This window comes from Somniosus microcephalus, chromosome 4 (assembly GCF_052327205.1).
Source record: "Somniosus microcephalus isolate GS21.2 chromosome 4, FLI_Smic_1.0, whole genome shotgun sequence".
Lineage (NCBI taxonomy): Eukaryota > Metazoa > Chordata > Chondrichthyes > Squaliformes > Somniosidae > Somniosus > Somniosus microcephalus.
Window position 1 is genome coordinate 102,203,072 of NC_140990.1, and position 26,705 is coordinate 102,229,776.

At 49.2% G+C, this 26,705-nt stretch overlaps 1 pseudogene; it reads left to right on the forward strand.

Moving 5' to 3' along the window:
- The first annotated feature begins 46 nt into the window (after positions 1-46).
- Positions 47-21,364, forward strand: LOC147119614 (uncharacterized; annotated as a pseudogene).
- Positions 21,365-26,705: the final 5,341 nt, after the last annotated feature.

The window sequence follows — 26,705 nt, forward strand, 5'->3', positions numbered from 1 at the left end:
CAGTTACACAGCCTAAAAAAAATCGCACTATTCACAGCGGGGAGAATCCGTAAACGTGTTCTGTGTGACGAGGCTGCAACTGATCGTCCAACCTGGAGAGACACAAGGACACCTGCACCACAGAGAAAATGTGGAAATGTGGGGACTGTGGGAAGCGATTCAGTTACCCGTCCCAGCTGGAAATTCATCGGCGCAGTCACACCGGAGAGAGACCATTCACCTGCCCTGTGTGTGGGAAGGGATTCACTCAGTCATCCAGCCTGCTGACACACCAGCGAGTTCACACTGATAAGAGACTGTACAAATGTTCTGACTGTGAGAAGAGCTTTAAAAGCAAACAGCACCTGCTGAGACACCAACGCACTCACACTGGGGAGAGTTTGTTCACCTGCTCCATGTGTGGGAAGGAATTCACTCAGTCATCCAGCCTGCTGACACACCAGCGAGTTCACACTGGAGAGAGACCGTTCACCTCCTCTGTGTGTTGGAAGGGATTCACTCGTTCATCCCACCTGCTGACACACCAGCAAGTTCACACTGGGGAGAGGCTGTTCACCTGCTCCGAGTGTGGGAAGGGATTCACAAGTTCATCCCACCTGCTGACACACCAGAAAATACACACTGGTGAGAGACCGTTCACCTGCTCAGAGTGTGGGAAGGGATTCATTCGGTCATCCCACCTGCTGAGACACCAGCGAGTTCACACTGGGGAGAGACCGTTCCCCTGCTCCGAGTGTGGGAAGGGATTCACTAATTCATCCCACCTGCTGACACACCAGCGAGTGCACACTGGGGAGAGGCCGTTCACCTGCTCCGAGTGTGGGAAGGGATTCACTAATTCATCCGACCTGCTGACACACCAGCGAGTTCACACTGGGGAGAGGCCGTTCACCTGCTCCGAGTGTGGGAAGGGATTCACTCAGTCATCCAGTCTGCTGACACACCAGCGAGTTCACACTGGGGAGAGGCCATTCACCTGCTCCGAGTGTGGGAAGGGATTCATTCGGTCATCCGACCTGCTGATACACCAGCGAGTTCACACTGGGGAGAGACCGTTCACCTGCTCTGAGTGTGGAAAAGGATTCACTCAGTCATCCAGCCTGCTGACACACATGCAAGTTCACAGTGGGGAGAGGCCGTTCACCTGCTCTGAGTGTGGGAAGGGATTCACTGAGTCATCCAACCTGCTGACACACCAGCGAGTTCACACTGGGGAGCGACCGTTCACCTGCTCCGAGTGTGGGAAGGGATTCATTCGGTCATCCCACCTGCTGATGCACCAGCGAGTTCACACTGGGGAGAGACCGTTCACCTGCTCTGAGTGTGGGAAGGGATTCACTCGGTCATCCCACCTGCTGAGACACCAGCGAGTTCATAAGTGACTGCAGGGGTTGGGTTTTGTTGTTAATTCTGCTGTTAATCACATCCCGGACTGAACCATGTTCACACTGACAGTTGGGGTTTGTTTCTGCTGATGTTAATAACCCCTGTAACTGGGCTGGACTTTAATATTCTGCGTAGATGCCAAATAAATCACTTTGTTTCAAGCAGAAAGTGTGTCGAGTCCTCAACGTCTCCAAGATAAGAGGAGACTAATTGATGTCCTGTTACTGACTGCTCCATTTTTGGGCCTTTTCTCTTTTCTAATTTGAGCCTATTTCAGTTCTCATACCTTCAGTTACTCTCATGGACAAGTCTCAGCTCCCCAAACCTTCCAAACTGCTAATTGGAAATTTCTAACTGATTTTTTCTCTTTCAGAGTTTCAAGCGACCAGTTCCTTCTCTCAGAGAATCTCCAAGGAGACTCTTTGATTTAAACACAGCTCTCCCCTCTTTCATATCCGGGATTAGTGTCATGGGGTATTTGAATACCTGAACACTCAAATGTAGAAGGACCTGTCAGTCATGTACAGACTGAACCAATCACACAGCTGAATGATTCCTCTCTCCAGCCTGTAACCGAGGAAACTTGTAACACTGAGGCTGAAATTCCACTTCCGTGAGCCGGGGGTGGAGGCAGTGCTGGGCACAGAGGGAGCAGCAAACCAGGTTCAGAGTGGGCACGCTGGGATTGCCCTTGACCGGGGATTGGCGATTGAGCCTGTGCTGGGGCCCAGTGGGCTTTCCCTGCTCCGGGGTATTTCCAGGCTTGTCCTCGCTGCCCCTGGAATTCCCAGGGTGTGAGGCCAGCGCTCTGTGCCTTTAAACACTGGAGCGAAGCCGAGTCCTGCAGGCACACAGTCACCAGGAGGAGTTTCTAACTGTCCGCATCCAACTTTTGGGGAGTTTAGTCCCACTTTTGGGCCAGTTGTGGTTTCTCCCCATTGTCCCATTGCTTGTTCCCCTGGATTGGATCTTCATTTGTTCGCTTTGGTTTGGTTTCAGTTTCACTGCTGGACCCACCATTCAAAGCACTTTGTCTGATCTTCCCCCGGGATGAGCAGACTCCTGCCTCACCTCCCCCACACTGCACCATCTCTCCCCGCGGTGTGTCCACACTCTGGGCCTTGGGCCTTGCCCGGGGATTCTCAGTATGAACAGGTGGGGTGTGTTTGGAGACAGGGTGTCCCCGCTCTCCTCTTTTGCCCTTGGTTGTGTTCCACACTCTGGGCCCTAGGCCTTGCCTGGGGATTCTCAGTATGAACAGGTGGGGTGTGTTTGGAGACAGGGTGCCCCCGCTCTCCTCTTTTCCCCCTTGGTTGTGTTCCACACTCTGGGCCTTGGGCCTTGCCCGGGGATTCTCAGTATGAACAGGTGGAGTGTGTTTGGAGACAGGGTGTCCCCACTCTCTTTTCCCCCTTGGTTGTGTTCCACACTCTGGGTCTTGGGCCTTGCCCGGGGATTCTCAGTATGAACCGGTGGGATGTGTTTGGAGACAGGGTGCCCCCGCTCTCCTCTTTTGCCCTTGGTTGTGTTCCACACTCTGGGCCTTGCGCCTTGCCCGGGGATTCTCAGTATGAACAGGTGGGATGTGTTTTGAGACAGGGTGTCCCCGCTCTCCTCTTTTGCCCTTGGTTGTGTTCCACACTCTGGGCCTTGCGCCTTGCCTGGGGATTCTCAGTATGAACAGGTGGGATGTGTTTGGAGACAGGGTGTCCCCACTCTCCACCTTTAAAGGGACAAGGAGACGACCAGTTGGGCTGAATGGCCCTGCTTTATGACATCACTGCAGTGCCTAGCAACCAACCTCCCTGAGCCCTGCTCATTATGGGCTGGCAGTGTTTGATGGGACAGTGTAGAGGGAGCTTTACTCTGTATCTAACCCGTGCTGTACCTGCCCTGGGAGTGTTTGATGGGGACAGTGTAGAGGGAGCTTTACTCTGTATCTAACCTGTGCTGTACCTGCCCTGGGAGTGTTTGATAGGACAGTGTAGAGGGAGCTTTACTCTGCATCTAACCCGTGCTGTATCTGCCCTGGGAGTGTTTGATGGGACAGTGTAGAGGGAGCTTTACTCTGTATCTAACCCGTGCTGTACCTGCCCTGGAAGTGTTTGATGGGACAGCGTAGAGGGAGCTTTACTCTGTATCTAACCCGTGCTGCACCTGCCCTGGGAGTGTTTGCTGGGACAGTGCAGAGGGAGCTTTACTCTGTATCTAATCCATACTGTACCTGCCATTTGTACTCTACACCCCTATTTATAAAATCTAAGATCCCATGTGCTTTTTAAACACTTTATCAGCTTGCCCCTCCCACTTTTAAAGGTTTGTGTATCTGAACCACTTGTTGGTTTTAGTGATATTAACAGAACATGGCTAAAGTACATTAACATAAATGTCTGATATAATGTGCATTATGGGAGAGAGAAGTTTAGTCTGAGTTAGAAACTCAAACAGGCATTTCACTGCAGACAGGTCGCCATGGCAACACTGATAAGACATTCCGTTCCACAAATTCCGCTCGGGGTGAAACTCTAATCAGATCAGGGGAAAGAACCGGGTTTGTCAGTAAGTACCCGCAATATAAGCTTAAACCAGAGTGAGTAATAGAATAGATTAGATTATAATGTGTGATATTTATACCTAGAATTGTGAAACTATAAGAAATAACATCATTAACAGTAGGCATGGTAGTTTAGGGATATTGAGAAAGTTACTGAAGAAAAGGGAACCAGGGAAAGTGTCCTTGTAAACCACACCTCTTCACTGTTCTGCTCCTCTACTCCTTTTAAACTTTTTCCATTTAATGTACTTTTTCTACCATTTTCTTCCTCCCAAAATCTATCACCTCACATTTCTCTGTGTTAAATTTCAGCTGACATCTCCCGGCCCCATTTACTAACCCGTGTATTCACACTGAAGTCACTTACAGTCCTCTTCACAGTTGGCCAGGGTCCCTATTTTGGCCTCATTTGGAGATTTTGATCTTGTGCCCCACATACCCAAGCCCAGATCATTTCTCTATATTGAGAAGAGCAGTGCTCCCAACACTGACCCTGGGGGACACCACTGTGTACATCCCTCCAGACTGAAGAACATCCATTAACCACTATTCTCTGTTTTCTGCCCTTTACCCAACTTCCTGTCCACGCTGCCCCACTCCCTTTAATACCGTCAGCCTTCATTTGATCAACAAGCCTCCTGTCCGGCACCTTATCAAACACCTTTTGACAATCCATCTGTTATGTCTGACATTGGTGATAGGTGCTCGATTGCCTTGGCCTGAGCACATGGAGTTTGATAGTGCTATTATCGTTGTATTGTGTCTGACATTGAATATAGGTATTCGATTGCTTTTGCCTGTAGAGTGTGTTTGGATCAGCCATTAAAAGCAACATGAAGTGAGCTCTTCTTATGGCCTCTGGATTATCTTTGCAAATGCAACATTTGGCGACGAGGATGGCTGAAATCTCTCTTCCACCACCTCCTCCCTTCCTTGCACTACCCAGTGAGCCGCCGATCCCATGGGTTCGCTGGTTACAGTCCTTTGAAACCTACCTCATTGCTCTTGGACTAGAAAATGTGAGTACATCACGGAAAAAGGCACTGTTATCCCATTGCTTGGGAGCGTATGGAAGGTGGCATCATCAGAACAGACGCGGCGGAGATGGAGAAGCTGGGAGAATGGAATAGAGTCCTTACAGGAAGCGGGGTGGGAGGAAGTGTAGTCCAGGTAGCTGTGGGAGTCGGTGGACTTGTAGTGGATGTTTGTTGAAAGCCGATCGCCAGAAATGGAGACGGAGAAGTCAAGGAAGGGAAGGGAAGAGTCGGAGATGGACCATGTAAAGGTGAGGGCAGGGTGAAAAGTGGAAGTAAAGTGAATGAACTTATCCAGTTCAGGGTGAGAGCAGGAAACGGCACCAATACAGTCATCGATGTACCGGAAAAAGAGGTGAGGGAGGGGACCTGAGTAGGACTGGAACAAAGAATGTTCCACGTGTCCCATGAACAGGCAGGCATAGCTAGGGCCCATGCGGGTTCCCATAGCAACACCTTTAATTTGGAGGAAGTGAGTGGAGTCAAAGGAGAAGTTGTTCAATGTGAGTTCTCCCAGTTTCTCCGTCTCCGCCGCGTCTGTTCTGACGATGCCACCTTCCATACTAGTGCTTCAGACATGTCTTCCTTTTTCCTCAACCGAGGATTCCCCTCTACCTTGGTTGACACGGCCCTTGACCGTGTCCGTTCTATTTCCCGCACTTCTGCTCTCAGCCCTGCCCCTCCCTCCCAGAACCACGATAGTTTCCCCTTGTCCTCACCTTTCACCCCACCAGCCTCCACATTCAACGGATCATCCTCCGCCATTTCCGCCACCTCCAACGTGATCCCACCACCAAACACATCTTCCCCTCACCTCCCCTTTCAGCATTCCGAAGGGACCGCTCCCTCCGCGACACCCTGGTCCACTCCTCAATCACTCCCAACAGCCCTGCTCCTTCACCTGGCACCTTCCCGTGCAAGCGCAGGAGATGCAACACATGCCCTTTTACCTCCTCCCTTCCCACTGTCCAGGGCCCCAAACACCCCTTCCAGGTGAAACAGCGATTTACTTGTACTTCTTGCAATTTAATATACTGTATTCGCTGCTCACGATGCGGTCTCCTCTACATTGGGGAGACCAAACGCAGATTGGGCGACCGCTTTGCGGAACACCTCCGTTCAGTCCGTACGGGTGACCCTGAGCTTCCGGTCACCTGTCACTTTAATTCTCCGCTCCACTCCCACTCTGATCTCTCTGTCCTCGGCCTATTACATTGTTCCAATGAAGCTCAACGTAAGCTCGAGGAACAGCACCTCATCTTTCGATTGGGCACTTTACAGCCTTCCGGACTCAACATTGAGTTCAACAATTTCAGATAATTATCCCTGCCCCCATTTTTCATGCAGTATGATTTTTGCCATTCCCATTTGCAACATTTTATCTTTCCTGCCTCTTACAAAAGTACAGGGTGTTCTTTCTATTTCTTCCTCCCCTCCTAAACCCCCCCTCCCTGTCTCTGCACCTGCTTAATATCTATTACATCTCCAGCTTTTTCCAGTTCTGATGAAGGGTCCCAGACCTGAAACGTTAACTCTTGTTTCTCTCTCCACGGATGCTGCCTGGCCTGCTGAGTATTTCCAGCATTTTCTGTTGTTATTTGAGAAATGGTGACTGGTCAGAACATAAGAGGTAGGAGCAGGAGTCGGTCATTCGGCCCCTCGATCCTGCTCCACCATTCAATAAGATCATGGCTGATCTGATCTTGGCCTCAACTCCACTTCCCTGCCCGCTCCCCATAACCCTTGACTCCCTTATCGTTCAAAAATCTGTCTATCTCCACCTTAAATATATTCAATGACTCAGCCTCCACAGCTCTCTGGGGAAGAGAATTCCAAAGATTCACGACCATCTGAGAGAAGAAATTCCTCCTCATTTCCGATTTAAAATGCTGCCCCTTATTCTGAAATTATGTCCCCTAGTTCTAGATTCCCCCATGAGGGGAAACATCCTCTCTGCATCTACACAGTCAAGCCCCTTCAGAATCTTACATGTTTCAATAAGATCCCCTATCATTCTTCTAAACTCCAATGAGTATAGGCCCAGCCTGCTCAACCTTTCTTCATAAAACAACCCCTTCATCCCAGGAATCAACCTTGTGAACCTTCTCTGAACTGCCTCCAATGCAAGTAATATCCTTCCTTAAATAAGGAGATCAAAACTGTACACAGTACTCCAGGTGTGGTCTTACCAATGCCCTGTACAGTTGCAACAGGACTTCCCTACTTTTCTATTCCATTCCCTTTGCAATAAAGGCCAACATTCCATTTCCCTTCCTAATTACTTGCTGTACCTGCATACTAACATTTTGTGATTCATGTATAAGGACCCCCAGATCCCTCTGTACCTCAGCATTTTGTAATCTCTCCCCATTTAAATACTAATTTGCTTTTTTATTTGTCCTACCAAAGTGGGACATTAGACTCAATTTTCCCACATCAGACTCCATCTGCCAGATTTTTGCCCACTCACTTAGCCTATCTCTATCCCTTTGGAGATTCTTTGCCTCCACACAATTTACTTTCCCACCTATCTTTGTATCATCAAATTTGGCTACATTACACTCAGTCCCTTCATCCAAGTCATTAACATAGATTGTAAATAGTTGAGGCCCCAGCACTGATCCCTGCGACACCCCACGAGTTACAGGTTGCCAACCTGAAAATGACTCGTATATCCCGACTCTCTGTTTTCTGTTAGTTAACCAATCCTCTATCCATGCTAATATATTACCCCCAACCCTGTGCGCTCTTATCTTGTGTAATAACTTTTTATGTGGCACCTTATTGAATGCCTTCTGGAAATCCAAATACACAACATTTACTGGTTCCCCTTTATCCAGCCTGCTCATTACACCCTTAAAGAACTCCAGCAAATTTGTCAAACATGATTTCCCTTTCATAAAACCATGCTGACTCTGCTTGACTATATTATGATTTTCTAAATGTCCCATCACTTCCTTAATGATGGACTCCAGCATTTTCCCAATGACAGATGTTAGGCTAACTGGTCGATAGTTGCCTGCTTTCTGTCTCCCTCCTTTCTTAAATAGGGGCGGTATATTTACGGTTTTCCAGTCTGCTGGGACCTCCCCAGAATCCAGGGAATTTTGGTAGATTACAACCAATGCATCCACTATCTCTGCAGCGACCTCTTTTAAGACTCTGGGATGCAGGCCATCGGGTCCAGGGGACTTGTGTAAGGATTCCGGGGGCTTCTTTTAACTGGTTTAAGGTAATCTACCTGGCCAGCAGTCTTTTTGCTGCTGCACTCTAAACCAATTTACAAACAGCGGTTTCGAATCGCTACCCCTCCTTTAGTTCTGAGTGGAGGAACTTATAATTAATGATATTAAAACGGAACACGTGGTTTGGATGAGAGAAAAAAATCAAGCTTTATTAACTAAAAGAAACTATAATCACAATATCAAACTATCCCACACGAACACAGTAAAATTGTAAAATTGCTTAACAGGGGGTAAGGCAGACGGCAAAAACGAGGGATACAATGGCTACAATGTTATTTAAACAATCTTAGCAATTCCCTTAAATCACCCTCCCCCCAAACTCCTGCTAGGTTGCCTTGTTGAGGAGTCAGAAACTGTGCTCACATGTGGTCCAGCGAAGAGAGAGAGAGAGAGAGAGAGAGAGCTCACCCATGGTCCCAGGAAGTCAAGAGAGAGTCAAGAGTCAAGAGAGCGAGCTGGCTTCAGCATCTATCTTTATACCTGGTGAGCCCCCCTGCCGTTCTGCCTTGCAAGGGCTGTGTGCAAAAATTCCCCACCCAAAAGGGTCGAAAGCTGTGATAGGCTAACTCAAAGTGGTTAGATTGAGTTAATGTGATTTTCAGAGCTCCCTGTGCTGAAACAAAAGGGAGATACAAAAGCTCTATTGTCCAGTACTGGGTGATTGGAAACCCATTTCAAATCTTGAACGATTCCCATTCAAGGTGCATGTGGTAAACCACTGTTATTGTTATTCACTGTTGTTGTTGCACACTGCTGTACCTATGCATGCCTCAACATGTCTCGGCTGGCTCCACCCACAGGCACCAGGTATAAAGGTGATTGACCTGCAGCCCCCTGCCTTCTCGGAACCCAGTCAACCACGAGAGGCATGCTCTGTTCTTTGCTAATAAAAGCCTTTAGTTACTCTCTTAACTCTCCGTCTTTTATGAGTAATTGATAGCGCATCAATTTTATTAGCAAAAACAAAATGTCGACAAACGCTGAACAGCAGGCTGCTGCACCAAACGCTGAGCAGCAGACTGCTGCACCAAACACTGAACAGCAGGCTGCTGCACCAAACGCTGAACAGCAGGCTGCTGCACCAAACACTGAACAGCAGGCTGCTGCACCAAACGCTGAGCAGCAGGAGCTGCTGCAAGCCCTCAGACCAACATGCCTGGACCTAGACCCCCAAGAAGCGGGTTCGGCTACCAAGTTCGCGCATTGGCTGCGTTGCTTCGAGGCCTACCTGCAAGCCTCAACTGTGACCCTGGACGAAAACAAGTTGGAAATCCTGGCCTCAAAGGTGAGCCACCAAGTTTATACAATAATCCAGGACGCGACGACCTATGCGGCGGCTATCGATCTGCTAAAAGGGCAATACGCACGCCCGGTAAATACGGTCTATGCCAGGCACCTCTTAAGATCCCGCAGACAGCAGCCCGGGGAATCGGTGGAGGCCTTCCTACGGGCACTACAGATACTCGGCCGAGACTGCGATTGCAAAGAAGCATCAGCCGCAGCACACACGGAGGGACTGATCCGAGATGCTTTCGTTGCGGGTCTAAGGTCCGACTACTCCCGGCAGAGACTGTTGGAAAAGGGAGAAATGGACCTGAGAAAGGCAGTGTCCCTCGCGCTCTCACTCGACGCGGCCCACAGGAATATGGACGCCTTCTCCCCTAACCGCTCCGCAACGTGGACGCCACAACCTTGGGTCATGGGACCGCCACCTTCAACTGCTGCTGCGATGTCCAAGGCACAGAAATGTTATTTTTGTGGCCAGGCAAAACACCCCAGAGCACGCTGCCCGGCGAGAAACGCTACCTGCTCCGGCTGCGGGAAGAAAGGACACTATGTCAGCACCTGCAAAGGTAAAACCGCTAACGCCAGCAGCGCCGCGTGCGAACCGTGGGGGCAGCCATCTTGTCCGCCATCTTGGGCTCCCCCAGCCGCGTGGGGATCGGGACCATGGGCGCCGCCATTTTGTCCGCCATCTCGGACGTCTCCAACTTCAACCACGGGGGACCCGGACTCAACCACCGCCTCATCTGACGACCACATCGACTCGCTCGACCATACGCTGGCCTCCGTGATGCTGGACCAATCTCTCCCTCATCAACTGTCCAGGTCCATGATGGACATTACGGTAAACGGCCGCGCCACTACCTGCCTTTTTGACAGCGGGAGCACGGAAAGCTTTATCCACCCCGACACGGTGCGCAGTTACTCTCTCCCGGTCCTGCCGACACGACATCGGATCTCTTTGGCTTCCAAAGCCCAGTCAGCGGACGTCGGTGGCTACTGTGTAGTGACCCTTTCAGTAAGGGGCACAGAATACAAAAATTTTAAACTCCTGGTCCTGCCCCATCTTTGCGCTGCCGTTCTACTGGGGTTGGATTTTCAGTGCCACCTTAAGAGTGTCACATTAGCGTATGACGGACCCCTCCCCCCACTCACAGTCTGCAGCCAGCAGCTTTTAAATCGCCAGCTGCGCACCATTTGCAGCCTCTCCACCCTTAAAGTCCCCCCCCTCCTTGTTCGCTAACCTCACCCGCGACTGTAAGCCCATCACTACCAAAAGCAGGCGTTACAGTGCCGGGGATAGGAGCTTCATTAAATCCGAGGTAGCGAGACTCCTGAAGGAAGGGATTATTGAAAGTAGCACCAGCCCATGGCGAGCACAAGTGGTGGTAGTGAAGACTGGCGAAAAACAGCGCCTAGTTATTGACTACAGCCAGACGATCAATCGCTACACCCAGCTAGATGCATACCCACTCCCCCGCATATCTGACATGGTCAATCAGATAGCACAATACCGGGTGTTCTCGACGATTGATCTGAAGTCGGCATATCACCAGCTCCCCATCAGGGCTGAGGACCGCCAGTACTCAGCTTTTGAAGCTGACGGTCGTCTCTACCACTTCCTCAGAGTTCCCTTCGGCATCACCAACGGGGTTTCAGTCTTCCAACGGGAGATGGACCGGATGGTTGACCAGAACGCGCTCCAGGCCACTTTCCCCTATCTAGACAACGTCACCATCTGCGGCCGCGACCAGCAGGACCATGATGTTAATCTAGAGAAATTCCTCCGTACGGCCCAGCGGCTGAACCTAACATACAACAAGGACAAATGTATGTTTCGTACCAAGCGCCTTGCCATTCTTGGCTGTGTAGTGGAGAACGGAGTCATCGGCCCCGACCCCGACAGGATGCGCCCCCTTATGGAGCTCCCCCTCCCCCACTGCCAAAAAGCACTTAAGAGATGCCTAGGGTTTTTCTTGTACTATGCTCAGTGGGTGCCCAACTATGCGGACAAAGCCAGACCCCTCATCAAGTCCACCTCCTTCCCCCTGACAGCAGAGGCCTGTGCAGCCTTCACTCTCATAAAAGGAGATATTGCGAAGGCCACAATGCACAATGGCCATGTGGAAAGGGAGAATGCGAGGGTCTGGAAGGCAGTCCTTTTAAACTTGAAATCTAAGGGCCTTCCGACCTCTCGCTGGCAGGAAGTCCTCCTTGCGGCGCTCCATTCCATTCGGTCACTGCTCTGTACAGCCACCAATGCTACCCCTCACGAGAGAATGTTCTCCTTCCCCAGGAAGTCCACATCGGGGATCTCGTTACCGACATGGCTGACTTCTCCAGGACCCGTCCTAATGCGGAAGCACGTGAGGTCCCATAAGACGGACCCCCTGGTCGAGGGGGTGAGCCTCCTCCATGCCAACCCTCAGTATGCTTACGTGGTGTACCCGGACGGGCGGGAGGACACAGTCTCCATACGAGACCTCGCACCTTCGGGTGCTCCCGAAACACCTCCCTCGCCACCCACCACTACCCACGCCTACCCCCAGTACGCTTACGTAGCGTACCCGGACGGGCGGGAGGACACAGCCCCCACACGAGATCTCACACCTTTGGGTGCCCCTGAAACACTACCATTGCCATCCACCACTACCCACAACCCAACCCCGCTAGACGGCATGCCGCAGCCCCAGGACCTGTCATTGACCACCCAACCACTCAATGAGACGCCAGATTCAACGTTGGATGCTGCACCATCACCGCCGCCACCACGACGATCAGGACGGCATACAAGGCCACCTGATAGACTTACTTACACGAACCTTTAGTACACTTCACCCCGCCGGACTCAATTTTAAACAAGGGGTGAATGTGGTAAACCACTGTTATTGTTATTCACTGTTGTTGTTGTTGCACACTGCTGTACCTATGCATGCCTCAACATGTCTCGGCTGGCTCCACCCACAGGCACCAGGTATAAAGGTGATTGACCTGCAGCCCCCTGCCTTCTCAGAACCCAGTCAACCACGAGAGGCATGCTCTGTTCTTTGCTAATAAAAGCCTTTAGTTACTCTCTTAACTCTCCGTCTTTTATGAGTAATTGATAGCGCATCAGTGCAAAAGTCTCTTCTGCAGTTTCAGGTGTATCTAAACAAATGCTAATAGCATTCAGTTGCTTTGTAAACAAAGCATTGTCCTTTGTCTTCATTGAACCTTACTTCCAGACACAGAAAGCTGCATTCCAAACCTTTTTGTCTCGGCCATGTGGTGACTGCCATTTTATCCCTGGAAATTTAAAAGCACATCGCTCAGGGATCCTTTAATCAAAAAAATGAATCTTCAGAACTGTAAATTATTGTGAATTCTTACACTTGTCCACCTTTAGTCCCATTAGTTTGCCTCGTACTTTCTCTCTAGTGATAGTGATTGTTTTAAGTTCCCCACCCCCACCCCAATAGCCCCTTGATTATCCATTATTGGGATGCTTTTAGTGTCTTCTACTGTGAAGACTGTAATGTATATACCTTTAAGGGGGGAACTACTTTTTACAGCTCATGTATACTGTAGTACCGGCAGTGACCACACCTGTATATAGCACTGAGTAGTAATCTGTACAGTCAGTTCCAGAGTGAGCCACGTTGAGTAAACACCTGTTGTACCGTTCTCCTGCAGTCTGTGTCTTACTACTGACGGACACAACATTGGCGACGAGGCAAATTCGATCCTACTTGCAACTCTGCATCACCTCCCATGGATTCGTTCCTGGAGACCAGTAGATTGGAGGTCAAGGCCAGAGACACAGGCGTCGACCACGGGCAACCGCCCAGTCATCCAGCAGAGACACGAGAATTGCGGGGGAGGATGTTGAGAGCCAGGCTTGGCTTTCCAGTCGCGGTGGTCCAGCGAAATGGGCTGGCAACAGGTAGTGTGCAGACCCTTCCCGGACAGTGGCAGGCTAGTGCTCGACCGAGCGGCACATCAAAGGGCCGAGCAGCGTCGACGGGAGAGAGAGAGAGAGGGCAGAGCGCACAGGGCGCAGCCGGTGTTCAGGGGCCGAGCAGCGTCGAGGAGAGGGAGAGAAACCTGCGAAGCGCCGCCATTGCCACGAGGACCGCCGAGAGCGGCGTTGGCAGCAGCGCAGGAGAAGCGCGCGAAACCTACAGGGCGCCGCCATTGCCACGAGGACCGCCGAGACCGGCGTTGGCAGCAGCGCGGGAGGAAGGAAAGCGCGGGAGACGCCATTTTAAGCCATTGTAAACCACACCCAAAATGCCGAAGAGTGGCAGTATCACCGCATTTGACAATGAAGTTGAAGATTGGACTACATATGTCGAACGAATAGAGGTATACTGCAAGGCAAATGAGGTGTCGGATGACAAGAAAGCGCCGGTATTGTTAAATTTAGTGGGTGCAAAGACGTATGGCTTATTACGAAATCTGGTAACCCCAGCGAAGCCAGTGGAAAAGAGTTTTGGAGACATAGTGACGATACTACAGGAACATTTAAACCCCACACCACTGCTGATAGCAGAAAGATTCAAGTTTTACAAACGGAACCAGCATAAGGATGAAAGCAATGCTGAATATTTAACAGAACTGCACAAACTATCGAAACACTGCCAGTTTGGAACAGGACTGGCAGATACCTTAAGGGACAAGTTTGTGTGTGGGCTTCAAAGTGAAGGAACCCAGAAGCGGCTTTTATCTGAAAAGGACCTTACGCTGGACAAGGCTTTCAGCATTGCGGTATCATATGAAGCAGCAGCACGGGGCGCTGCAGAGATACAACAGAGACCGCAAGAATATGGCACAAACGAAATGTCATACAGAACAGAGAAGTGCTATCGCTGCGGCAGAACAACACATGACCACAATGATTGCTGGTTCAAAGACAAAGTGTGCAGACAGTGTGGAAAAGTAGGACACATAGCACGAGTCTGCAGGTCGGGAAAGAAAACCAGCAATAAGAAATCTCCAAAAGAAAAGTACAAGAAGGTACATAAGGTGACGGAGAATAGTTCAGACGAACAAAAGAGTGATACCGACTCCGAAAACAGGGAGCTGAGTTGTCTGAAACTACATAATGTGATCAAAACGGAGGATCACCGAATCATTTGGGTCACTCTCAAGATAGCAGGAGTCCAGGTAAAAATGGAATTGGACACAGGATCAGCCCTAACAGTCATAAACCGACGGGACTACGAGTGGCTATTCTCACACATACCCTTGAGAGACACAAAAATTATTTTGAAGATGTGCACGGGGCAAAAAGTCTACCCCAAAGGAAAAATAAGGGTGACCGTTATATATAACGGTAAGGAAACACCAAAACTAGACCTGTATGTATTGCAAGATGGAGGACCACCATTACTGGGACGTGAATGGATCCGGAAAATACAGCTGGATTGGCATTCCATACAAGCACTGACTGTGGCTACCAAAAAGGATGATGACGTCACACCTGGGCGACTGTCAAAGATCCGAACCGACACGCAAGAAGTGTTCCAGCAAGGACTCGGAACACTAAAAGGCATGACAGCAACAATTAAAATCGAAGGAAACGCAAGCCCAACATTTTTTAAGGCCAGACCGGTACCTTATGAGATCCGCCCAGCCGTCGAAGCAGAGCTGGAGAGTTTGGAACGTTCAGGAGTACTGTCCAAGGTAGACTGGAGCGAGTGGGCTACACCCATCATCCCTGTGATGAAAAAGTCATTGAGCAGCACGCCTGGGGAACCAAGGAAGGTTCGCATCTGTGGGGACTTTAAGGTAACAGTGAACCCAGTCCTTAACACCGTGCAATATCCACTTCCGCGGATTGAAGATATTTTCACCTCGCTATCTGGAGGGAAACACTTCACTAAGATTGATCTGGCCCAGGCGTATCTGCAAATGGAGGTAGAAGAAGCATCAAAAAAATACCTCACAATCAACACCCATAAAGGTCTCTACCAATACAACCGGCTGGTATTCGGGGTAGCATCAGCTCCGGCTATTTGGCAAAGGGCAATGGAACAAGTCCTGCAAGGGATCCCAGGGACCCAGTGTTATTTGGACAACATCCTGGTCACGGGTGAAAATGACAGTGATCACCTCGCCAACCTGGAGCAGGTGCTCACTAGATTGAAGAAATATGGGCTCCGAGCTAACCGCCCCAAATGCGAGTTTTTTAAAAAACAGATCTCGTATTGTGGCCACGTTATCGATAAAGAGGGGTTACATAAGTCCCCAGAAAAGATTGAGGCAGTAGTCAAGGCTCCAGCACCGGAAAACGTGTCACAACTGAGGTCGTTCCTTGGGCTGGTAAACTACTACCTTAAGTTCTTGCCAAATTTGTCTACAATACTACACCCACTGAACACCCTACTGCAAACTGGAGTGCCATGGAAGTGGAGTGACGAATGTAAACGAGCTTTCCAGAAGAGCAAAACACTAATCACATCGAAAGAGGTATTGGCCCATTTCAACCCAGCACTACCAATTCGGTTGGTGTGTGATGCGTCACCCTACGGCATTGGAGCGGTGCTGTCGCACAAATTCTCGGACGGCTCAGAGAGGCCAATAGGCTTTGCGTCACGATCACCAACCTCAGCCGAGCGTAACTACGCCCAGATTGACAGGGAGGCCCTCAGCCTAGTGTGGGGAGTGAAAAAGTTCAATCACTATCTGCATGGGCAGAAATTCACCTTGCTGGCTGACCACCAGCCTCTTATCTCTATTTTTAATCCGAAGAAGGGCGTTCCGGTGATGACTGCGCAACAACTACAAAGATGGTCACTCTTTCTAGGGGCGCACCACTATGAGATTGAATATAAGGGCATGAAACAGCATGGAAATGCTGATGGGCTATCACGCCTGCCACTGCCTACTGCGGAGGAAGCACCTACAGTGGATCCTGTCGAAATATTTCATTCGACTATAGTTGAATACCTACCGGTAACTAACGCTCGTATAGAAAAGGAGACCCGAAATGACCCGACACTGTCTCGGGTATATGATTTGACGGTGAAGGGATGGCCAGCACATGGCAACTCACTGTTGCCAGCATTCTCGACAAGAAGAGAACAGCTGTCAGTGTGCCGGGGGACCTTGATGTGTGGATCCCGAGTGGTAATTCCACCCAAGTTAAGGGATAGAGTGCTCAATGAGCTTCATGAGGGTCATCTGGGAGGGGTAAAAATGAAAAGCCTTGCCAGGGCTTATGTGTGGTGGCCGGGAATCGATAAACAAATTGAGGACCTGACCAAGAGCTGCTCAGGATGCCAGAATGTCCAACATGCACCACCACATGCCCCTCTACACCCATGGGAGTGGCCCTCATCTCCATGGCAACGGGTGCATATTGATTTTGCTGGTCCATTCATGGACTCAATGTTTTTAATAGCCGTGGATGCGCACTCGAAATGGCCTGAGGTCATCAAAATGTCCTCCACCACGACGGAGAAAACTATTGCAGTCCTACGGACCATTTTTGCCAGGAACGGCTTGCCAGAACAGATTTGCTCCGATAACGGACCACAGTTTGTGTCCGAAGAGTTCCGGAGGTTTATGCAGAGGAATGGGGTAAGGCATTACACATCCGCCCCATATCATCCAGCCACAAATGGATTGGCTGAGAGGTTCATACAAACCTTTAAGAAGGCAATAAAGGCTATGTACAATGACAACATTCCGCTGCAGCATAAGGTGGACAATTTCCTGTTCGCCTACCGGAATGCGACACACGCAGTCACCAACCAGGCCCCGGCCATGATGTTCTTTAACCAAAGGTTAAGATCTCGCCTGGATTTGCTCAGACCAAACATACGAAGAGATGTTGAGAGTAAGCAATTCCAGCACATCCATGAGAAGCCAACAAGGAGTTTCAATGTAGGGCAACCAGCCTTGGCCCGCGACTACCGAACAGAAAATGGCAGCCAGGAACAATATGCACACGGCAGGGCCCACTAATGTACACAGTGGACGTTGGGGAGAGCATCGTGAGACGCCATGCTGACCAGATCCTAGAGTCACAGGAACAAGTCAACCCCATGCCTCGCTCATACATACCTGGTGAGGAACCCGATGTACAGGTTGCATCTACCCCAGAAACAGTAGCATTGGAAGCTGATGACCCAACCGACGACAGGGTGCCAGAATCGCCTCCGCACCAAGAGCGAGACACTCGGGAAAGGTGCTATCCAGAAAGGATCAGGAAGCCTCCCCAAAGACTGAATATATATATGGACTATTTTCAGCTAACGTTGTATGTTAAAAGTGTTAATTGCAATTAGTTTGATATTTAATTGTTAAATGAGTGTTCTGGTACTGTTAATCTAAAAGGGGATGAATTGTAATGTATATACCTTTAAGGGGGGAACTACTTTTTACAGCTCATGTATACTGTAGTACCGGCAGTGACCACACCTGTATATAGCACTGAGTAGTAATCTGTACAGTCAGTTCCAGAGTGAGCCACGTTGAGTAAACACCTGTTGTACCGTTCTCCTGCAGTCTGTGTCTTACTACTGACGGACACAACAAAGACCGATACAAAATATTTGTTCAAAGTCTCCGCCAATTTCCTGTTTCCCATTATTATTTCCCCAGACTCATCCTCTAGGGGACCAACATTTACTTTAGCTACTCGCTTCCTTTTTATATACTTGTAGAAGCTCTTACTGTCTGTTTTTATATTTCTTGCTAGCTTACTCTCATAAGCTATCTTCTCTCTCTTTATTATTTTTTATTAGTCGTCCTTTGCTGGTTTTTTAAAAATTCCCAATCCGCTGGCCTTCCACTATTCTTCGCAACATTGTATGCTTTTGTTTTCAATTTGATATCATCCTTTACTTCCTTAGTTAGCCATGGATGGTTCATCCTTCTCTTTTTCACTGGAATATATCTTTGCTGAGAGTTATGAAATATCTCCTTAAATGTTTGCCACTGCTTTTCTACAGCCTTACCCTGTAATATATTTTCCCAGTCCACTCTAACCAAGTCTTCTCCCTGGTTGGTTCCACAACATATTGTTCCAAGAAACCATCCCGTATACATTCTAAGAACTCTTCCTCAAGTCTACCTTTGCCAATATGCTTTGTCCAATCAAAATGAAGATTAAAATCTCCCATGATTATAGCCATACCTTTCTTTCAAGCCTCTATTATTTCTTGATTTATTCTCTGTCCCACAGTGTGGCTACTGTTTGGGGGCCTGTAGACCACTCCCACCAGTGACTTTTTACCCTTATTATTTCTTCTCTCCACCCAAACTGATTCTACGTCTTGATCTTCTAGTCCAATATCATTTCTCATTACTGCACTGATCTCATCCCTTATTAACAGAGCTACACCACCTCCTTTTCCTTTCTGCCTATCCTTACGAAATAGCAAATACCCCTGAATATTCAGTTCCAATCATTGGTCACCATGCAACCACGTCTCTGTAATGGCTATCAGATCATACCCATTTATTTCTATTTGTGCTGTCAAGTCATCTATCTTGTTACGAATGCTGCATGTGTTCAGATATAGAGCTTTTAATTTTGTCTTTTTACCATTTTTCCCTACTCTGACCCCTCTATCTGTAAATGAAGGAGTAATGGTGACTGCTCAGGGAGCGTCTGTAAATGGAGGAGAAATGCTGACTGGTCAGGGAGCGTCTGTAAAAAAAAGGAGAAATGGTAACTGGTCAGGGAGCCTCTATAAAAGGAAGAGAAATGGTGACTGGTCAGGGAGCATCTGTAAAAGAAGGAGAAATGGTGAGTGGTCAGGGAGAGTCTGTAAATGGAGCAGAATGGGGAATTGTCAGGGAGCGTCAGTAAATGAAGGAGAAATGGTGAGTGGTCAGGGAGTGTCTAACTGGAGGAGAAATGGGGAATGGTCCGGGAGTGTCTAACTGGAGGAGAAATGGGGAATGGTCAGGGATCTTCTGTAAATGAAGGAGAAATGGGGAATGGTCAGGGAGCGTCTGTAAATGAAGGGGAAATAGTGATGGGTCAAGGAGCATCTGTAAATGAAGGGTAAATGGTGATGGGTCGGGGAGAGAGTTCACTTGCTCCACGTGTGGGAAGGGATTCACTCAGCAATCCCACTTGGTGAGACACCAGTGTATTAAAACTGATCAGAGCCTGTTTGTTCTCACTGTGTGAAGAGGTTTACAAACTCATCCCACCTGATGAGGCCCCTGCATATTCACACTGGGGAGAGGCCGTTCACCTGCTCCATGTGTGGGAAGGGATTTAACTAGTCCTCTCACCTGCTGACACACCAGCGAGTTCACACTGGGGAGAGGCCGTTAACCTGCTCCATGTGTGGGAAGGGATTTAACCAGTTCTCTCACCTGCTGACACACCAGCGAGTTCAAACTGGGGAGAGGCCGTTCTCCTGCTCCATGTGTGGGAAGGGATTTAACCAGTCCTCTCACCTGCTGACACACCAGCGAGTTCACACTAGAGAGAAGTCATTTAAATGTTCCGTGTGTGAGAAGGGATTCATCCATTCATCTAACTTGCTGACACACCAGTGAGTTCACATTTGACTGTTGGGGATGGATTCTGCTGTTATTGCTGCTGTTAATCACATCCCGGATTGAATCATGTTTATTCTGACAGTTGGGGTTTGTTTCTGCTGATGTTAATAATCCCTATAACTGGGCTGGAGTTCAATATTCTGGATATCTGTCAAATAAACCAAAGGGTGAAAGGTCAGAGTCACCCTTGTCCCTGAAAGGGGGGTAAAATTACTGCTGATTGTGTTTCCCTCCAGTGGAGTTTGTTGTTACTTTTGCCAAATAATCTTTAAAGGGATTTCCCAAATACTGAAAACTATCTCAAATGGAGCTAAAATCTGTGCAGGGTTTTGGGCAATAATGTTCAGAGACGAACATGTTTTAACATAAAATGGTTAAAATACATTGCCATTAAAAGTCTGATATAATGTGTATTATGGGAGAGAGAAGTTTAGTCTGAGTTAGAAACTCAAACAGGCGTTTCACTGCAGACAGGTCGCCATGGCAACACTGATAAGACATTCCATTCCACTGAATCCACTGGGTGGAAACTCTAATCAGATCAGGGGAAAGAACAGAGTTTGTCTGTTAGTAACCACAATATAAACCAGAGTGAGTAATAGAATAGATTAGATTATAATGTGTGATGTTTATGCCTATAATTGTGAAACAGTAAAATAACATAATTAACAGTAATTTAGAGATAAAGAGAAAATAACTGAAGAAAAGTAACTGCCGGGAACCAGGAAAAGTGTCCTTGTAAATCACAGATTAGAGAAGTTCCAGCTGTCTTTCCCTCGCTTCCTGCCAAAACCCAGCAGAGAAGACAAAGAAGAGTCAGGTGCCAGAGATGGATCACTACAGGGTATAAAAGTGAGGGGATCCTGATGTAAGGGGACAGTCGGGACTGGAGACACCGGAGATCAAGCTCAGGGTGCCCGAGGTTCCATCCAGTGGGCTGACCTCGTGTAAGTTACTGTGGACACGCGGGACTTGCAAGTTTACTCTGATTGATGGATCAATGTAAGGTACGGTAGAGGACAGAGAATCTGCTCATCTTATATTTCTAATAAGGTATTAAAGTTGCTGACACGAGACTCTCGAACCTGCTAATTAATAAGACAAGGCATCAGCTAGAATCTTACACCTCTTTACTGTTCTGCTCCTCTACTCCTTTTAAACTTTTACCATTTAATGTAGATTTCCTTCTTTTTTCTTCCTCCCAAAATGCATCACCTCATAATTCTCTGCATGAAATTTCAGCTGACATCTCCCGGCCCCATTTACTAACCTGTGTATTCACACTGAAGTCACTTACAGTCCTCTTCACAGTTGGCCAGGGTCCCTATTTTGGTCTCATCTGGAGATTTTGATCTTGTGCCCCTCATACCCAAGCCCAGATCATTTCTCTGAGACGATTCATTAGGTTAATTCCAGAGATGAGGGGTTTGACTTATGAGGAAAGGTTGAGCAGGTTGGGCCTATACTCATTGGACTTTAGAAGAATGAGAGGTGATCTTATCGAAACATATAAGATACTGAGGGGGCTCAACAGGGTAGATGCAGAGAGGATGTTTTCCCCCCATGGGGAAATCTAGAACTCGGGGGCACAGTCTCAGAATAAAGGGTCGCCCTTTTAGAACTGAGATGAGGAGGAACTTCTTCTCTCAGAGGGTCGTAAATTTGTGGAATCCTCTGCCCCAGAGAGCTGTGGAGGCTGGGTCATTAAATACATTTAAAGTGGAAATAGACAAATTTTTGCAAGATAAGGGAGTGAAAGTTTATGGGGAGCGGGCTGGGAAGTAGCTTTGAGCCCAAGATCAGTCATGATCTTATTGAATGGCTCGAGGGGCCAAGTGGCCTATTCCTGCACCTATTTCTTATGTTCTCTGGGCGCCTTATCAAACACCTTCTGACAATCCATCTACACAACATCCACTGCATTTCCTTTCTCACTACACTGTGTTATTTCTGAAATAATCCCTGCTGTCTGTCCTGAGTGAATCCATTTCACTGCCAAATGTTGCAATGTTTGCTCCACCCCACAGGGTTCCATCTGTTCAAAGCCACAACAGAAAGGTCCAGTTTTCTCCTGGAGTTTGAGAGAAATCAGCTTCAACAATGAGGCAGGGTTTCAGCCAATGAGGGAGATCCGGGCTCAGCCCCGCCCACTGGGTGCCGCAAGCCCCGCCCCTCACACACTGCGATTGGTTGGAGGACCAGCCGCTCGCTCGGTCCTCCAGGCCCGTCCCGCTCTTCCTATTGGTCCGGAGCTCCCGTCAATCATCTGGGCAGCGGGAGCTGAGCATGCGCGGCAGAGGCTCATTGTTGGGCAGTGGCGGAGACTGAGTGACCCGACAGGAGAAACAACAAGTGGCCTTGGCACAGCAGAGGGAGCAACTCAGAGCCGGTTAGCATCAGGGTGGACGGTGGATGTGGAACTCGGTCCCTGGCCTCCTGTGTAGGGCTTTCTTGTTGCATCAGTTTGAGCTGGAGTGGAGAGGGGGGAGAAGCTGCTGGGTTTAACCCCCAGTACTTCTGAGCCCAGTGGGACCCAACAATTTCCAATGTGGGACTGTGAAGGGAGGTGGATTCTAGGGGAGATTAAGTTGCTAAACAGGCACTGTCCGTACAGTGTAAAAGATTATCGTTTTAGGAACAAATAATTCCGTAGAGGCTTTCAATCCATTTTATATATACAGATTTCTTTAATTCATTCGATGTGGGTGTCACTAGCAAGGCCAGCAGATATTGCCAGTCCCCAGTTGCCCGTTGAGAAGGTGATGCTGGGCCTTCTTCTTGAACCTCTGCAGCCCGTGTGGTGAAGGTACTCTCAGAATGATGTTAGGTGAGGAGTTCCAGGATTTTCACCCAGTGACGATGTAGGAACGGCGATATATGCCCAAGTCAAGATAGTGTGTGACTTGGAGGGGAACTGGGAGGTGATGGTGTTCCCATGCACCTGCTGCCCTTGTCCTTCTAGGTGGTGGAGGTCGCGTGTTTGGGAGGTCCTGTTAAAGTTCTAGTCGAGTTGCAGATGTATAAAGTCGCTCTCCTTCACCCCTCCCCCTCCCAGCTCGCTCTCTCTCCTCCCATAGAGGCCAGAGTCTTGTGTAGGCCCAGACCGGGCGGTGGGTTCCCTTCCCTGAAGGACATTAGTGAACCAGTTGGGTTTTTACGACAATCCGGCAGCTTTCATGGTCACTTTTTTCTCGTGCCGGCCCCACAAATTGCCAGATTCATTCAGCTCAATTTCACAACCTGCCTTTGTGTTTTTGTGGGTTCTCTCTCACCCTCCCTTTTTCCTGTTTTAAATTAATTTTACAGGGTGTTAGAAGGGGAGGATTTATAGATGGGAAGCTCAAACCAAACATCACTTCAATATCTCACTGAGTCGCTCAATTCATCAGGACCTTTGAACATAAAAGCAGAAAGCACCGTTCAGAGCGGGGAGAAACTGTACATGTGTTCTGTGTGTGGACGAGGCTTCAGCCGATCCTCTGACCTGTCGAGACACAAGCGCACTCACACTGGGGAGAGGCCGTTCACCTGCACTGTGTGTGGGAAGGGATTCACTCAGTCATGCAATCTGCTGCAGCACAGGCAAGTTCACACTGACGAGAGACCTGTTGAATGTCAGGACTGCGGGAAATGCTATAAAAGTTCCAGGATACTGACACCATCAATGTGTTCACACTGCCGAGAGACCGTTCAGGTGCTCTCACTGTGGGGATGGGTTCAGGAGATCCACTCACCTCACTGTACACCAGCGCACTCACACTGGGGAGAGGCCGTTCACCTGCTCTGAGTGTGGGAAGGGATTCATATGTTCGTACCACCTGCTGACACACCAGCGAGTTCACACTGACGAGAGACCTTTTAAATGCCCGGACTGCGTGAAGTGCTATAAAAAGTTCCGGGGAACTGACGCACCATCAATGTGCTCACACTGACGAGAAACCGTTCAGGTGCTCTCACTGTGGGACTGGGTTCAAGCGATCATCTCACCTCACTGTACACCAGTGAGTTCACACCGGGGAGAGCTTGTTAACCTGCTCCGTGTGTGGGAAGGGATTCACTCAGTCAACCAACCTGCTGAGACACCAGTGAGTTCACAAGTGACCGCAGGGTTTGGATTCTGATGTTATTGCTGCTGTTAATTACATCCCGGACTGAATCATGTTCATTCTGACAACTGGGGTTTGTTTCTGCTAATGTTAATAACTCCTGTAACTGGGCTGGAGATTAATATTCTGGATATATGTCAAATAAATCAGCTTAGCTTTAAACATATTGTTGTGGATTTTTGTCGGTCCCACCTGAGTGTTTAGCATCACCTGGCTGGAGCTCTGAAAGGACAATCTGGGGGAGGATCATATGGCGGGAACAGAACTACAGCCTGGACACAGTCCTTCAAGGCCACACTGAGAGGGGCAAACGGCACTTTGGTCTTTCTCGTCTCTCTTCACTGACAGCAATGTCCCCGTGTGGGTTAATCTTGAGGCCTGTATGGAATGTGTCCCAGCCGCTCTCTCCCATGGGTCAGAGCTCCTGGGCACGGAACAGAAGGCTCCTTTACAACTGTGATTAGAGTCAGGAAGAACAATGGTGAATGCTGGAAACGTGCTGTCAAATCAGAGATTGGTGTCAAACTGCGATCTGTACCTGACTGAAAGTGAAATGGCAGGGTTAAGATTCCAGTCTAAAAATGACTGGTAATTATTCCACGAAGATTTACTATGTGTGTGTGACAGTCCTGAGTCTACCATTTTAAGGCAGGTGTTAGCTCATTTAAAATAAACCTGTTTAAAATAAATTGGTTAAAGTCTGCATTAAAATAGCAGAGGGAGGAGTTCACAGGAGCCTGTAAACTGCTGGTACAATTATACAACAGACATTTGATCTCCAGATAAAGAAAGACCTGCAGCGTGTTTCCAGGAATTCCCTGTTTTATTGATGTGTGCATGTTAGACACCAGGATAACTAAAAATACATGACCCAGAACATCCATAGGGTGCGATCCCAACAGTTACTCTGGGATCACTCCCGCTGTGGAACTCCACCACTGACCCTGCTGAACGTTGTAGGCTCAGAGAGTGGGGCCTCCAGGAGTGGACTGTGAGAAAACTGGGTTTCAGTATCCTGACAACTATATGGTGAGGAACCAGAGGAATCCTTACTAAGGAAACATCTGGGCCTAGAAATTCAGTTGCGTTCGCCAGCCGTTAACGCCATAAGAGGGGTATATTTCCAGCGCTAGGCACTTAGCGCCCGGGCGCAGGCCGATCTGCGCCTACGCCCAAATTCAGTAGACATTTAGCGCCGGCGCAAAGTGTTTGCGCCCGCTCAGCTGCGCGCGCAGCTTATGACATCATTTCGGCGTGCAACGCTGTTTGTGCGCCCCAAACCGGAAATTCAGTGGCGCCCGCCCAATGTGGGCGTGGCGCTGTTAAGAACTGTGAAGTGGAACGCAACAGAGGCCCTGTGGGCCTCGGGGAGCGCTAATTAAAGGGCACTTACACTGACCTATAAAGCCCAGCCATTTTGCTGCAATGACTTTACTGCTTTGGATTTCTGGACAGAGACCAAGGAACAGAGCTTACTGATTTGGGACAACATAGGAGAGGTATTTTTGGCTTCTGGCCAGAGCTTTGACATTTGAATCATTGTGATTTCACTGTTTGCAAGTTTATTATGGGGGCTGTATGGGGTTCCAACCCTCAGTTGCAGCATTATGTGCGAAGGGCTCGCAGACGCTGTGTGAGAGGGCCAGCCATGCCTAGATGCAGAGGGGCCATCAGGCGTCGGCAACGTAGGCCTTACCCACTCAGGCAATACCGGCAGCAGGTGTCCTATCTCACCATGACTGCGGCGCATTGTGTTAAGAGGCTGCGCTTCAGAAGGGAGGTGGTTGCAGAGATCTGCCAGCTGCTTCACAGAGATCTGCGTCCACAGCTGATGTGCAGGACGTCTCTCTCGGTGGAAGTGAAGGTCACGGTGACTCTGAACTTTTATGCAAGCGGCTCCTTCCAAGCCGCTGCTGGGGACATAGCGAACATCTCCCAGTTCGCCGCGCATCGCTGCATCCAGCAGGTCACCGATGCACTTTTCGTGAGGAGACACCAATTCATCTCCTTCCCCATGACCCTAGAGAGGCAGGAGCAGCGTGCAGTCGGATTTGGCAGGATCGCGGACTTCCCCATGGTGCAGGGCGCCATTGACTGCACGCATGTGGCTATGCGGGCACCTATCGACAATGCCGAGGATTACCGCAACCGGAAGGGCTACCATTCCCTCAATGTACAGCTGGTGTGTGACCACAGGCAGCGCATCCTAGCTGTCAATGCCCGCTTTCCAGGAAGCAGCCACGATGCATTTATCCTGCGCCAGACTACTGTGGCTGACATGTTCGAGGCACAGCCTCCACCAAGGGGATGGCTTATTGGGGACAAGGGCTACCCTTTGTGTACATGGCTCATGACCCCGCTCCGCACGCCCAGGACCCCAGCGGAGGAGGCATACAACGAAAGCCATCAAGCCACAAGGAACATCATAGAGCAAACGATTGGCGTCCTCGAGCAACGGTTCCGCTGCCTGGATCGTTCCGGCGGATCTCTACAGTATTCGCCGGATAGAGTCTCCCAGTTCGTCGTCGTGTGCTGCATGCTGCACAACCTGGCTATCCGCAGGACTCAGGCACTGCCACCTGACGTT